Source organism: Salmo salar, chromosome ssa21 (genome assembly GCF_905237065.1).
Source record: "Salmo salar chromosome ssa21, Ssal_v3.1, whole genome shotgun sequence".
Classification (NCBI taxonomy): domain Eukaryota; kingdom Metazoa; phylum Chordata; class Actinopteri; order Salmoniformes; family Salmonidae; genus Salmo; species Salmo salar.
This window is the reverse complement of record NC_059462.1, coordinates 6,781,231-6,795,580: the sequence shown is the minus strand read 5'-3', so window position 1 is coordinate 6,795,580 and position 14,350 is coordinate 6,781,231.

Genomic DNA, 14,350 nt, shown 5'->3' with positions numbered 1-14,350 from the left:
GCCACAATACTGGATGCTCATTTCCTCAAAACAAAAACAAATGTGCCTATCAAGGATTTCAGTTTTAACATGCACCTCAGTTTTGATTTTGTGAGACTAGTATGTTTTATTTTATTAATTTTACCCCACCCCCCTTTTTCTTCCCAATTTCATGATTCGATCTTGTCTCATTGCTGCAATTCCCAAACGGGCTCAGGAGACGCGAAGGTCAAGTCATGCGTCCTCTGAAACATGACCCACCAAGCTGCGCTTCTTAGCACCCGCCCACATGTTGTAGGGAACAACGTTTGAACTGACAACAGAGTCAGCCTGCAGGCACCTGGCCCGCCACAAGGAGTCACTATAGCACAATGAACCAAGTAAAGCCACCCTGGCCAAACTCTCCCCTAACCCGGACAACGCTGGGCCAATTGTGCACCGCCTTATGATTGAACCCCAGGCTGTAGTGACACTGCAACAGTGCAGTGCCTTAGACCGCTGTGCCACTCAGGAGGCCGAGACTATAATTTTTTATTCCACTAAAAATGTATCTTCGTTTTTATGTGAAAAGGCCTTCTGATGATAGATTTACAGACACTCATATCTCTCAGGTTTGAACTTAATTATGTTTGACGTCAGACACGTGCAAAGATAGGGCTCTACCTGTGCAGAGCACATGCACCTTTGCCCTTCCAATCTCCGAAGTGCCCTTTTGGGTGGTGGTATAATTTCCCCCCCAAAATGTTATTATTTTAAATAATTGTTTTGTCACTGTTGTTCGAAACCCACTGCCCACAAGTCGTCGCCCAGTATTTTGGCTGGCAGCATACCACCCTGCATCTCACTGCTGGCTTGCTGCTGAAACTGAGCAGGGTCGGTCCTGGTTAGTTCCTGGATGGGAGATTAGATGCTGCTGGAAGTGGTGTAGGAGGGCCAGTAGGAGGCACTCTTTCCCCTGGTCTGAAAAAAGATCCCAGGGCAGTGATTGGGGAACATTGCTGTAAGAACACAGAATAAAACAATTAATAAAAGTCCCATGATGGTAGTGACTGCCCATTACTCCTATCACTTATTAACCATCAGTTATTTTACATTACTTTAATAAAATATTTAAATTGTTGTGTATATTTCATTTGTTTTATTTGATGACTTTATAATTTCATTTCAAGTCTTCCTCTCTATAGAGCTGCTGTCTATGCTGTCTGACAAAATCACTATTTTAGTAGTTCGACGTAAATAAGGCATACTTTTATGACTTATGAATACCAACTATCTATCACTTAGATCATGTATTTTCAGGCAGAGATACCTCACAAAGAAACTGCTCTCTACGTATCCCCTCTTGATCATGCTTTTTTCTTTCCCCTTATGTAGCAGGCATAAAAGAAACACATACCCGACAAGTAGCCGCGCAATGGATTATGGTCATTGTAATTAATTATCACTTTTTATGCGCTAAACTATGCAGAACATTGGCCCGTTGGAAACTACAAATCCCTACTACATCACACAGTTCAGGCATGATCTGATTTATCTCTAGAGAAACTGCAGTGCAATGTACGCATTGAGCTCAGAAAAACAAAACAAAATGTAATTCAAATAATTTAACCAACGTTGGTCAATTAGTTGTTTAAAAATGTAAAAATAACCGACATTTCGGATAATCACTCATCACTACCTCAATTGCAGAGGGGTTCCAGAATGCTATCTGTCAGACACCCCAAGGCATTGCAGGTGTGAAAAACCTGAATGACGACATCATTGTGTATCGAGCAACACAAGCTGACCACGATAACAGCCTGAGAGCAGTGTTCCAGACGCTCAAGGAGAGTGGACTGACTCTCAACTGCAAGAAATGTGAGTACAATAAATACAGACTGGAGTTCTTTGGTTTCATCTTCTCTGCTGGCAGTATCTTAGCTGCCCAGAAAAAAAGGTCACAGCCATTCACCAGGCCAGCAATCCCCAAAATGCAAGTGAAATCAAGAGTCTTCTCGGCATGGCCCACCGCTGCTCACATTTCAACCAGGATTATGCCACCATCACTGCACCACCACAACAGAAGCTCACAAAGAAGGACGTTCTGTGGCAGTGGGGTGAGGAACAGGAAACAGCGCTGAAGAAGCTAAAAGACAGATTAACCAGTGACACCACCATGTCATACTTCGATCCACAAAAGGAATCCAAACTCATCGTGGATGCCAGCCCTTTGAGACTGGGTGCCATTCTCCAGCTGCATGCTCGGTGATGTGGAGACACGCTACTCGCAAACAGAACGTGAACCACTATCCATCATATGTACTTGTGAACAATTCCATTTGTACATACAGTATATGGAAACCCATTCACTCTGGTGACAGATCACAAACCACTGGAGAGGATCTGGAATAATCCAAGGTCAAAGCTTGGATCGAATGGTGTGGAGCCGACAACCCAGCAGACTAAATGTTCCATCACCCACTCCCAGCAAAGAGCTGAAAGCACACAAGCAGCGAAAGTGGCAGAGGAATATGTCAACTTCGTGGCATAGCACACGCCACACCCAAAGCAATGACACTGGAGGAAATCAAAACAGAGACTCAGAAAGACCCTACCCTACAAACAGTCAAATCAAAATCAAATCAAATGTATTTATAAAACCCTTTTTACATCAGCAGATGTCACAAAGTCCTTATACAGAAACTCAGCCTAAACCCCCAAAGAGCAAGCAATGCAGATGTAGAAGCACAGTGGCTAGGAAAAACTATAAGAGTAGATGGCCGTTAAGGCCATATCGTTCTTCAAGATGTTCAAACATTCATAGATGACATGCAGGGTCAAATAATAATAATCACAGTGGTTGTAGAGGGTGAAATAGGTCAGCACCTCAGGAGTAAATGTCTTGGCTTTTCATAGCCGAGCATTCAGCGGTCGAGACAGCAGGAGCATAGAGAGAGAGAGAGAGAGAGAGAGAGAGAGAGAGAGAGAGAGAGAGAGAGAGAAACAGAGAAACAGAGAAACAGCAGGTCCAGGACAAAGTAGCACGTCCGGTGAACAGGTCAGGGTTCCATAGCCGCAGGCAGAACAGCATAAACTGGAGCAGCAGCACGACCAGGTGGACTGGGGATGGGGACAGCCAGGAGACATCAGGCCAGGTATTCCTGAGGCATGGTCCTAGGGTTCAGGTATTCCTAAAGAGGAGAGAGAGAGATGGGAGAATTAGAGGGAGCATACTTAATATCACACAGGATACCAGATAAGACAGTAGAAATACACCAGATAGGACAGACTGACCCTAGCCCCCACGCACATACAGTAGACTATTACAGCATAAATACTGGAGACTGTAGCCCAGTCCGACAATATCCCAGGACAGGGCCAACCAGGCAGGATATAACCCCACCCACTTTTCCAAGCACAGCCCCCACACCACCAGAGGGATCTCAACAGGCCATCGACTTACTACCCTGAGACAAGGTGGACTATAGCCCACAAAGATCTACCCCTCCACACGAGACCGAGGTGGCACAAAGCCGGACAGGAAGATCACGTCAGTGACTCAACACACTCAAGTCGAGTATAGCGAAAAAGCCTGGCCCGACAATATGCACTCCTCCTAGGGATGGCATGAGAGAGCACTAGCAAGCCAGTACCTCAGCCCAGTTAATAGGGTCAGAGGCAGAGAATCCCAGTGGAGAGATGGGAACCCACCAGGCAGAGACAGCAAGAGTGGTTTGTCACTCCAGTGCCATAGGACCTATTGAAAAGATGAGTCTTCAATAAAGACAAAGGTGAAGACCGAGTTTGTCTCTCACATGGATCGGCAGACCATTCCATAAAAATTGAGCTCTATAGGAGAAAGCACTGCCAACAGCTGTTTGCTTAGAAATTCTAGGAACAATAAGGAGGCCTGTGTCTTGTGACCGTAGAGTATGTGTAGGTATGTATGGAAGGGCCAAATCTGAGAGATAGGTAGGAGCAAGTACATGTAATGCTTTGTAGGTTAGCAGTGAAACCTTGAAATCAGCCCTAGCCTTAAAATGAACCCAGTGTAGAGAGGCTTGCACTGGATTAATATGATCACATCAAGATTGTAGCAGGCGTATTTAGCAGTAGCTAAGTTGATTTAGTGCTTTATCTGTGTAGTCGGAGAGTAGAGCATTGCAGTAGTCTAATCTTGAAGGGACAAAAGCAAGGATTCGCTTTTCTGCATACTTTTTTGACAAAAAGTTTCAGATTTTTTCAATGTTACGAAGATGGAAAAGATATGCTCTTGAAAAAAATTTGATATATTCGTCAAATGAGAAATCAGGGTCCAGAGTAACATTGAGGTCCTTCACAGTTTTATTTGAGACGACTGTACAACGATCAAGATGAATTCTCAGATTCAACAGAAGATCTCTTTGTTTCTTGGGACCTAGAACAAGCATCTCTGTTTTGTCCGAGTTTAAAAGTAGAAAATTTGCAGCCATCCACTTCCTTATGCCGGAAACACAGGCTTCTAGCACAGGGCAATTTTGGGGCTTCACCATGTTTCATTGAAATGTACAGCTGTGTGTCATCCGCATAGCAGTGAAATTTAACATAATGTTTTCGAATGACATCCCCAAGAGGTAAAATATATAGTGAAAACAATAGTGGTCCTAAAACGGAACCTTGAGGAACACCGAAATTTACAGTTGATTTGTCAGAGGACAAACCATTCACAGAGACAAACTGATATCTTTCCGACAGATAAGATCTAAACCAGGCCAGAACTTGTCCGTGTAGACCAATTTGGGTTTCCAATCTCTCCAAAAGAATGTGGTGATCGATGGTATCAAAAGCAGCACTAAGATCTAGGAGCACGAGGACAGATGCAGAGCCTCGGTCTGACACCAATAAAAGGTAATTTACCACCTTCACAAGTGCAGTCTCTTGATCCTAGTTCCTGGCAGAGTTGTGCAGATTCAGGACAACGGAGCTTTGGAGGAATACGCAGATTTAAAGAGGAGTCCGTAATTTGCTTTCTAATGATCATGATCTTTTCCTCAAAGAACTTCATGAATTTATTACTGCTGAAGTGAAAGCCATCCTCTCTTGGGGAATGCTGCTTTTCAGTTAGCTTTGCGACAGTATCAAAAATAAATGTATGATTGTTCTTATTTTCCTCAATTAAGTTGGAAAAATATGATGATCGAGCAGCAGTGAGGGCTCTTCAATACTGCACGGTACTGTCTTTCCAAGCTAGTCAGAAGACTTCCAGTTTGTGTGGCGCCATTTCCGTTCCAATTTTCTGGAAGCTTGTTTCAGAGCACGTGTATTTTCTGTATACCAGGGAGCTAGTTTCTTATGACAAATGTTTTTAGTTTTTAGGGGTGCAACTACATCTAGGGTATTGCGCAAAGTTAACCTGTTATGGCTAGGGGGCAGTATTTTCACGGACGGATAAAAAACGTACCCGATTTAATCTGATTAGTACTCCTGCCCAGAAACTAGAATATGCATATAATTATTAGCTTTGGATAGAAAACACTCCAAAGTTTCTAAAACTGTTTGAATGGTGTCTGTGACTATAACAGAACTCATTTGGCAGGCCAAAAATCTGAGAAGATTCTGTACAGGAAGTACCCTGTCTGTCCATTTCTTGGCCTTGTTGATTATCTCTATCTATTACAGGGGATCTCTGCTCTTACGTGACACTTTCTACGGCTCACATGGACTCTGAGAAGGCGGCGAAATGCTGAATCGTGGCTTTGCAGGCTCTGGCTGAAACAAAGTAGCGCGTTTGGATAGTGGCTGGTTACAGTACTGTGAGACTCAGGTTCGTGCCCGCGTCGACCGAAAGCTTTGTTTTCTTTCTTCTGTTTAGCTAAACGGAGATTCCCGGTCTGAATATTATCGCTTTTTTACGAGAAAAATGGCATAAAAATGGATTTTAAACAGCGGTTGACATGCTTCGAAGTACGGTAATGGAATATTTAGAAATATTTTGTCACGAATTGCGCCATGCTCGCGACCCTGATTTACCATTTCGGATAGTGTCTTGGAACGCACGAACAAAACGCCGCAATTTGGATATAACGATGGATTATTTTGGACCAAACCAACATTTGTTATTGAAGTAGCAGTCCTGGGAGTGCATTCTGACGAAGACAACAAAGGTAATGAAACTTTTGTAATAGTAAATCGGAGTTTGATCAGGGCTAAACTTGGTCGGTGTCTAAATGGCTAGCCGTGATGGCTGGGCTATCTACTGAGAATATTGCAAAATGTGCTTTCACCGAAAAGCTATTTTAAAATCGGACATATCGAGTGCATAGAGGAGTTCTGTATCTATAATTCTTAAAATAATTGTTATGTTTTTTGTGAACGTTTATCATGAGTAATTTAGTAAATTCACCGGATGTTTGCGGGGGGTATGCTAGTTCTGAACGTCACATGCTAATGTAAAAAAGCTGGTTTTTGATATAAATATGAACTTGATTGAACAAAACATGCATGCATTGTATAACATAATGTCCTAGGGTTGTCATCTGATGAAGATCATCAAAGGTTAGTGCTGCATTTAGCTGTGGTTTTGTTTTTTGTGACATTATATGCTAGCTTGAAAAATTGGTGTCTGATTATTTCTGGCTGGGTACTCTGCTGACATAATCTAATGTTCTGCTTTCGTTGTAAAGCCTTTTTGAAATTGGACAGTGTGGTTAGATTAACGAGAGTCTTGTCTTTAAAATGCTGTAAAATAGTCATATGTTTGAAAAATTTAAGTTTCGGATTTTAGAGGAATTTGTATTTCGCGCCACGCCCATCATTGGATATTGGAGCAGGTGTTCCGCTAGCGGAACGTCTAGATGTAAGAGGTTAAATTGAGTTCCTCAGTTAGGTGGTTAACCTCTCTAGGCTAGGCGGGACGAATTCGTCCCACCTACGTAACAGCCACTTGCAGCCTGTGGCGCGATTTTCAAAATCTTAAAAATCCTATTACTTCAATTTCTCAAACATATGACTATTTTACAGCCATTTAAAGATAAGACTCTCGTTAATCTAACCACACTGTCCGATTTCAAAAAGGCTTTACAACGAAAGCAAAACATTAGATTATGTCAGCAGAGTACCAAGCCAGAAATAATCAGACACCCATTTTTCAAGCCAGCATATAATGTCACCAAAACCCAGAAGACAGCTAAATGCAGCACTCACCTTTGATGATCTTCATCAGATGACAACCCTAGGACATTATGTTATACAATACATGCATGTTTTGTTCAATCAAGTTCATATTTATATCAAAAACCAGCTTTTTACATTAGCATGTGACGTTCAGAACTAGCATACCCCGCAAACTTCCGGGAATTCGCTAACATTTTACTAAATTACTCACGATAAACGTTCACAAAAAGCATAACAATTATTTTAAGAATTATAGATACAGACCTCCTCTATGCACTCGATATGTCCGATTTTAAAATAGCTTTTGGTGAAAGCACATTTTGCAATATTCTAAGTACATAGCCCAGGCATCACGGGCTCGCTATTTAGACACCCGGCAAGTTTAGCACTCACCATAATCATATTTACTATTATAAAAATGTCATTACCTTTTGTTGTCTTCGTCAGAATGCACACCCAGGACAGCTACTTCAATAACAAATGTTGGTTTGGTCCAAAATAATCCATCGTTATATCCGAATAGCGGCGTTTTGTTCGTATGCTCCAGACACTATCCGAAATAGTAAAGAAGTGTCACGCGCTTGGCGCAATTCCTGACAATAAAATTCAAAGTATTCCATTGCCGTACGTCGAAGCATGTCAACCGCTGTTTAAAATCAATTTTTACGTCATTTTTCTCGTAGAAAAGCGATAATATTCCGACAGGGAATCTCCTTTTCGGCAAACAGAGGAAAAAATCCCAAAGGCGGGGGCGGTCGGGGTCACGCGCATAAGCTAGTGTCTCTTGATGGGCCACTTGAGAAAGGCGATAATGTGTTTCAGCCTGGGGCTGGAATGACGACATTCAGTTTTTTCCCGGGCTCTGAGAGCCTATGGAAGACGTGGGAAGTGTCACGTTAGAGCAGAGATCCTTAGTAAATGATAGAGATGGCAAAGAAGTTCCAGAAATGGTCAGACAGGCCACTTCCTGTAAAGGAATCTCTCAGGTTTTGACCTGCCATTTGAGTTCTGTTATACTCACAGACACCATTCAAACAGTTTTAGAAAATTTAGGGTGTTTTCCATATGTAATAAGTATATGCATATTCTAGTTACTGAGTAGGAGTGGTAACCAGATTAAATCGGGTATGTTTTTTATCCAGCCGTGTCAATGCTGCCCCCTAGCCCTAACAGGTTAACTGATTTTTGCCCTCTGATGTCCTTGGGTAGGCAGAGGGAGTCTGGAAGGGCATCAAGGAATCTTTGGGTTGTCTGAGAGTTTATAGCATGACTTTTGATGCTCCTTGGTTGGGGTCTGAGCAGATTATTTGTTGCGATTGCAAACATAATAAAATGGTGGTCCGATAGTCCAGGATTATGAGGAAAAACAGTAAGATCCACAACATTTATTCCATGGGACAAAACTAGGTCCAAAGTATGACTGTGGCAGTGAGTAGGTCCAGAGACATGTTGGACAAAACCCACTGAGTTGATGATGGCTCCGAAAGCCTTTTGGAGTGGGTCTGTGGACTTTTCCATGTGAATATTAAAGTCACCAAAAATTTGAATTTTATCTGCTGTGACTACAATGTCCGATAGGAATTCAGGGAACTCAGTGAGGAACACTGTTGTCATGACTGTCCTGATCAGGTCAGGGTACAGGAGACCACCACCCTACAGATTATCTCCCAAACCCCCAACAGAGGAGGAGAGATCTAGGAGTCTGAAGATGTGGGGGGTTTTATGACACCTCACGCCCATAATAAACCTTAGGCCACTGAGAAATTCCTTTGTCCTCTCACTATGGAGAACTGGCCTCAGAACATTAAACATGCAATAAAGGGACTTAGGAACAATGGTTTCCGTCAGCCACAATGGTGGTCATGACGAGAGGTGGAATATGAAAATGTATGTAACTTTTGAATTGTTATTAAAGGTTAAGAGATGACGTTATTATGAAAACATTGTACCTTTAAGAGTTTTCCCAGTATATGCCTGATGTTTATACATTGTACGTTGTGTGGAAAATATCCAAATCAAAGAGAATGTTTTGGTAAAGATGAGATGTGAAGGTAGTGTCTAAAATAGGATTTTAGTCAAATCTAGGCCTTGCCCCTTAACTTGGTCCGCCCAGAGAATTGCCCTAAAGGCGGTTACGCCCACTTCTGACCCTAGGGTATAAGACAGGAGAGTGAAGAATTAACATATCAGACTAATTGACCCCAAGCTGCAGCGAAGGTCTAACAAAGTCAACGAACCCCAAAACGAAACACAAGGTTGAAGACAAAGAAATCTTTTTCTACACGAGCTACGGACGAGTAGCTGTGTCTAAGCGGGTGAATTCAAGCCGAACCACCCAGCCTCCACTCTTCATTGAATCGTGGTATCTACACCGTTCGAGTCCGAAGCTGTGAGCTCTGAGCTACAGAGCTGTCTGTCCTCAGAAGACCGCGAGGGATCAGACCACTAAGCCAAGAAGGACACTGACATCGTGAGGACAACCAGAGAGTTGCACCGGAGAAGTGCGTCATTGAGAAGCCTAAACGACCCACGCGGAGCTTCCCACCTGAGACCTGCAACACGTAATTACATCATTATATTCTGACCCATAAGAGCGGCAGTTCGGGGCAAGGCTAGGTTTAAATAAGCATGGCTGACAAATGAACCCAAATGTATATTTCTCTCGTGTACTTTCTTGGTTTCTCTCTCTTCTAAATCCCCATCTTGGGTAACACGTGCCATAGTGTGTTGGCCCGTTATACTAAGTCCTAATCAATAGCTATACTGTGTTTTGTGTATGTGTATTTTTATCATCATTTTAGCTTGCTAGTAAATAAATAATCAACTAAGATTGGTGTGGTAAACTCATTGGTGAAGCCTGGGTCCGTGCAGATTCCCGGATTATGCGACGTTCAGAATGAGACTGTAGAGGAAATTGATTAATTTAGCGACTGTTGTAAAATCGATATTCATTTAACACAGTAAATTCATCAGGCTTAAGCCATGTTTCAGTCAGGCCAATCACATCAAGATTATGATTACCGTAATTTCCGGACTATAAGCCGCAACTTTTTTCCCACACTTTGAACCTCGCTGCTTAAACAATGACGTGGCTAATATATGGATTTTTCCCGCTTTCAATTTTTTTTTAAAGGAGATTACTTCAGTGGTTTCAGTGCACAGGAGGAGGAAGATAGTGACCAATGACTTTCTTGGTAGGCTACTGTTTACTGCTAATTTTTAAATTTTTTGTTACAAGCCGTGTTTCATTAAAGCCTATTTATTTTTGTTACAAGCCGTGTTTTGTTAAAACCTATTTATTTTTGTTACAAGCCGTGTTTCGTTAAAGCCTATTAATTTTTGTTACAAGCCGTGTTTCGTTAAAGCCTGTGTAAAGTTCATTTGTTTCAATGTACCGGTAGGCACCTGCGGCTTATAGACATGTGCGGCTTATTTATGTTCAAAATAATAATTGTTTTTAAATTCAGTAGGTGCGGCTTATATTCAGGTGCGCTCAATAGTCCGGAAATTACGGTAGTGATTAGTTCATTGACTGCCTTTGCCTTTGAAGTGAGGGATCTAACATTAAGTAGCCCTATTTTCAGATGTGAGGTATTACCACAATCTCTTTCAATAATAGCAGGAATGGAGGAGGTCTTTATTCCAGTGAGATTGCTAAGGCGAACACCGCCATGTTTAGTTTTGCCCAACCTAGGTCGAGGCACAGACACGGTCTCAATGGGGATAGCTGAGCTGACTACACTGACTGTGCTAGTGGCAGACTCCACTAAGCTGGCAGGCTGGCTAACAGCCTGCTGCCTGGCCTGCACCCTATTTCATTGTGGAGCTAGGGGAGTTAGAGCCCTGTGTATGTTCGTAGATAAGATGAGGGAACCCCTCCAGCTAGGATGGAATCCGTCACTCCTCAACAGGCCAGGCTTGGTCCTGTTTGTAGGTGAGTCCCAGAAAGAGGGTCAATTATCTACAAATTCTATCTTTTGGGAGGGGCAGAAAACAGTTTTCAACCAGCGATTGAGTTGTGACACTCTGCTGTAGAGCTCATCACTCCCCCTAACTGGGAGGGGGCCAGAGACAATTACTCGATGCCGACACATCTTTCTAGCTGATTTACACACTGAAGCTATGTTGCGCTTGGTGACCTCTGACTTTTTCATCCTAACATCGTTGGTGCCGACGTGGATAACAATATCTCTATACTCTCTACACTCTCTACACTCGCCAGTTTTAGCTTTAGCCAGCACCATCTTCAGATTAGCCTTAACGACGGTAGCCCTGCCCCCTGGTAAACAGTGTATGATCGCTGGATGATTCGTTTTAAGTCTAATACTGTGGGTAACGGTGTCGCCAATGACTAGGGTTTTCAATTTGTCAGAGCTAACGGTGGGAAGCTTCGACGTCTCAGACCCCGTAACAGGAGGAGTAGAGACCAGAGAAGGCTCGGCATCTAACTCCGACTCGCTGCTTAAGGGGAGAACCGGTTGAAAGTTTCTGTCGGCTGAATGAGCAACACCGGTTGAGCATTCCTACAGCATTTCCCTCCAGACGCCATGAGAAAGTTGTCCGGCTGCGGGGACCGTGTGAGGGGATTTATACTAACATTACTATCTGTACTTACTGGTGGCACAGATGCTGTTTCATCCTTTCCTACACCGAAATTACCCTTGCCTGACAATTGCGTCTGAATCTGGGCTTGCAGCACAGCTATCCTCGCCGTAAAGCAATCGTTCTCCTGTATATTATGAGTACAGCGACTGCAATTAGAAGGCATCATGTTAATGTTACTACTTAGCTTCGGCTGTTGGAAGTCCTGACAAATTATGTCCAGATAAAACGTCCGGAGTGAAAAAGTTGAATGAAAAAAGCTGAGTGAGAGAAAAACAAAAAATATAAACGGTAATTAAAAAGTAAAAACCGTAAAGTTGTCATGTAGCAAAGTAAGATTGGCAACAAAACGCACAGCAGCACGTAAACAAGTCTGCAAGTTGTGACCGGAAATGATGAAGGAGCTGCAAAGCTCCACAGCAGAGATTGGAGTATCTGTCCATAGGACCACTTTAAGCCGTACACTCCACAGAGCTGGGCTTTACGGAAGAGTGGCCAGAAAAAAGCCATTGCTTAAAGAAAAAAATAAGCAAACATATTTGGTGTTCGTAAAAAGGCATGTGGGAGACTCCCCAAACATATGGAAGAAGGTAATCTGGTTAGATGAGTCTAAAATTGAGCTTTATGGCCAACTGCAGTGTCTGGCACAAACCCAACACCTCTCATCACCCCAAGAACACCATCTCAGCATCATCCCGTGAGGATGTTTTTCATCGGAAACTGGTCAGAATTGAAGGAATGATGGATGGAGCTAAATACAGGGAAATTCTAGAGGGAAACCTGTTTCTGTCTTGCAGAAATGTAAGACTGGGACGGAGGTTCACCTTCCAGCAGGACAATGACATTAAGCATTCTGCTCAAGCAACACTCGAGTGGTTTAAGGGGAAACATTTAACCTCTATGGGCTAGGTGGGACGCTTGCGTCCCACCTACGTAACAGCCACTGGCAGCCTGTGGCACGATTTTCAAGACAAGACTCTCGTTAATCTAACCACACTGTCCGATTTCAAAAAGGCTTTACAACAAAAGCAAAACATTAGATTATGTCAGCAGAGTACCAAGCCAGAAATAATCAGACACCCATTTTTCAAGCCAGCATATAATGTCACCAAAACCCAGAAGACAGCTAAATGCAGCACTCACCTTTGATGATCTTCATCAGATGACAACCCTAGGACATTATGTTATACAATACATGCATGTTTTGTTCAATCAAGTTCATATTTATATCAAAAAACAGCTTTTTACATTAGCATGTGACGTTCAGAACTAGCATACCCCCCGCAAACTTCCGGGGAATTCGCTAACATTTTACTAAATTACTCACGATAAACGTTCACAAAAAGCATAACAATTATTTTAAGAATTATAGATACAGACCTCCTCTATGCACTCGATATGTCCGATTTTAAAATAGCTTTTTGGTGAAAGCACATTTTGCAATATTCTAAGTACATAGCCCAGGCATCACGGGCTCGCTTTTTAGACACCCGGCAAGTTTAGCACTCACCATAATCATATTTACTATTATAAAAGTTTGATTACCTTTTGTTGTCTTCGTCAGAATGCACTCCCAGGACTGCTACTTCAATAACAAATGTTGGTTTGGTCCAAAATAATCCATCGTTATATCCGAATAGCGCCATTTTGTTAGTGCGTTCCAGACACTATCCGAAATAGTAAAGAAGTGTCGCGCGCATGGCGCAATTCGTGACAATAAAATTCTAAATATTCCATTGCCGTACTTCGAAGCATGTCAACCGCTGTTTAAAATCAATTTTTACGCCATTTTTCTCGTAGAAAAGCGATAATATTCCGACAGGGAATCTCCTTTTCGGCAAACAGAGGAAAAAATCCCAAAGGCGGGGGCGGTCGGGTCACGCGCATAAGCCCAGTGTCCCTTGATCGGCCACTTGAGAAAGGCGATAATGTGTTTCAGCCTGGGGCTGGAATGACGACATTCTGTTTTTTCCCGGGCTCTGAGCGCCTATGGACGACGTGGGAAGTGTCACGTTAGAGCAGAGATCCTTAGTAAATGATAGAGATGGAAAAGAAGTTCAAGAAATGGTCAGACAGGCCACTTCCTGTAAAGGAATCTCTCAGGTTTTGACCTGCCATTTGAGTTCTGTTATACTCACAGACACCATTCAAACAGTTTTAGAAAATGTAGGGTGTTTTCTATCCATATGTAATAAGTACATGCATATTCTAGTTACTGGGTAGGAGTGGTAACCAGATTAAATCGGGTATGTTTTTTATCCAGCCGTGTCAATACTGCCCCCTAGCCCTAACAGGTTCAATGTCTTGGAATGGCCTAGTCAAAGCCCAGACCTCAATCCAATTGAGAATCTGTGGTATGACTTAAATATTGCTGTACACCAGCGGAACCCATCCAACTTGAAGGAGCTGGAGCAATTTTGCCTTGAAGAATGGGCAAAAATCCCAGTGACTTGATGTGCCAAGCTTATAGAGACATACCCAAAAAGACTTGCAGCTGTAATTGCTGCAAAAGGTGGCTCTACAAAGTATTGACTTTGGGGGGGGTGAATAGTTATGCATGCTCAAGTTTTCTGTTGTTTTGTCTTATTTCTTGTTTGTTTCACAATAAATTATATTTTGCAACTTCAAAGTGGTAGGC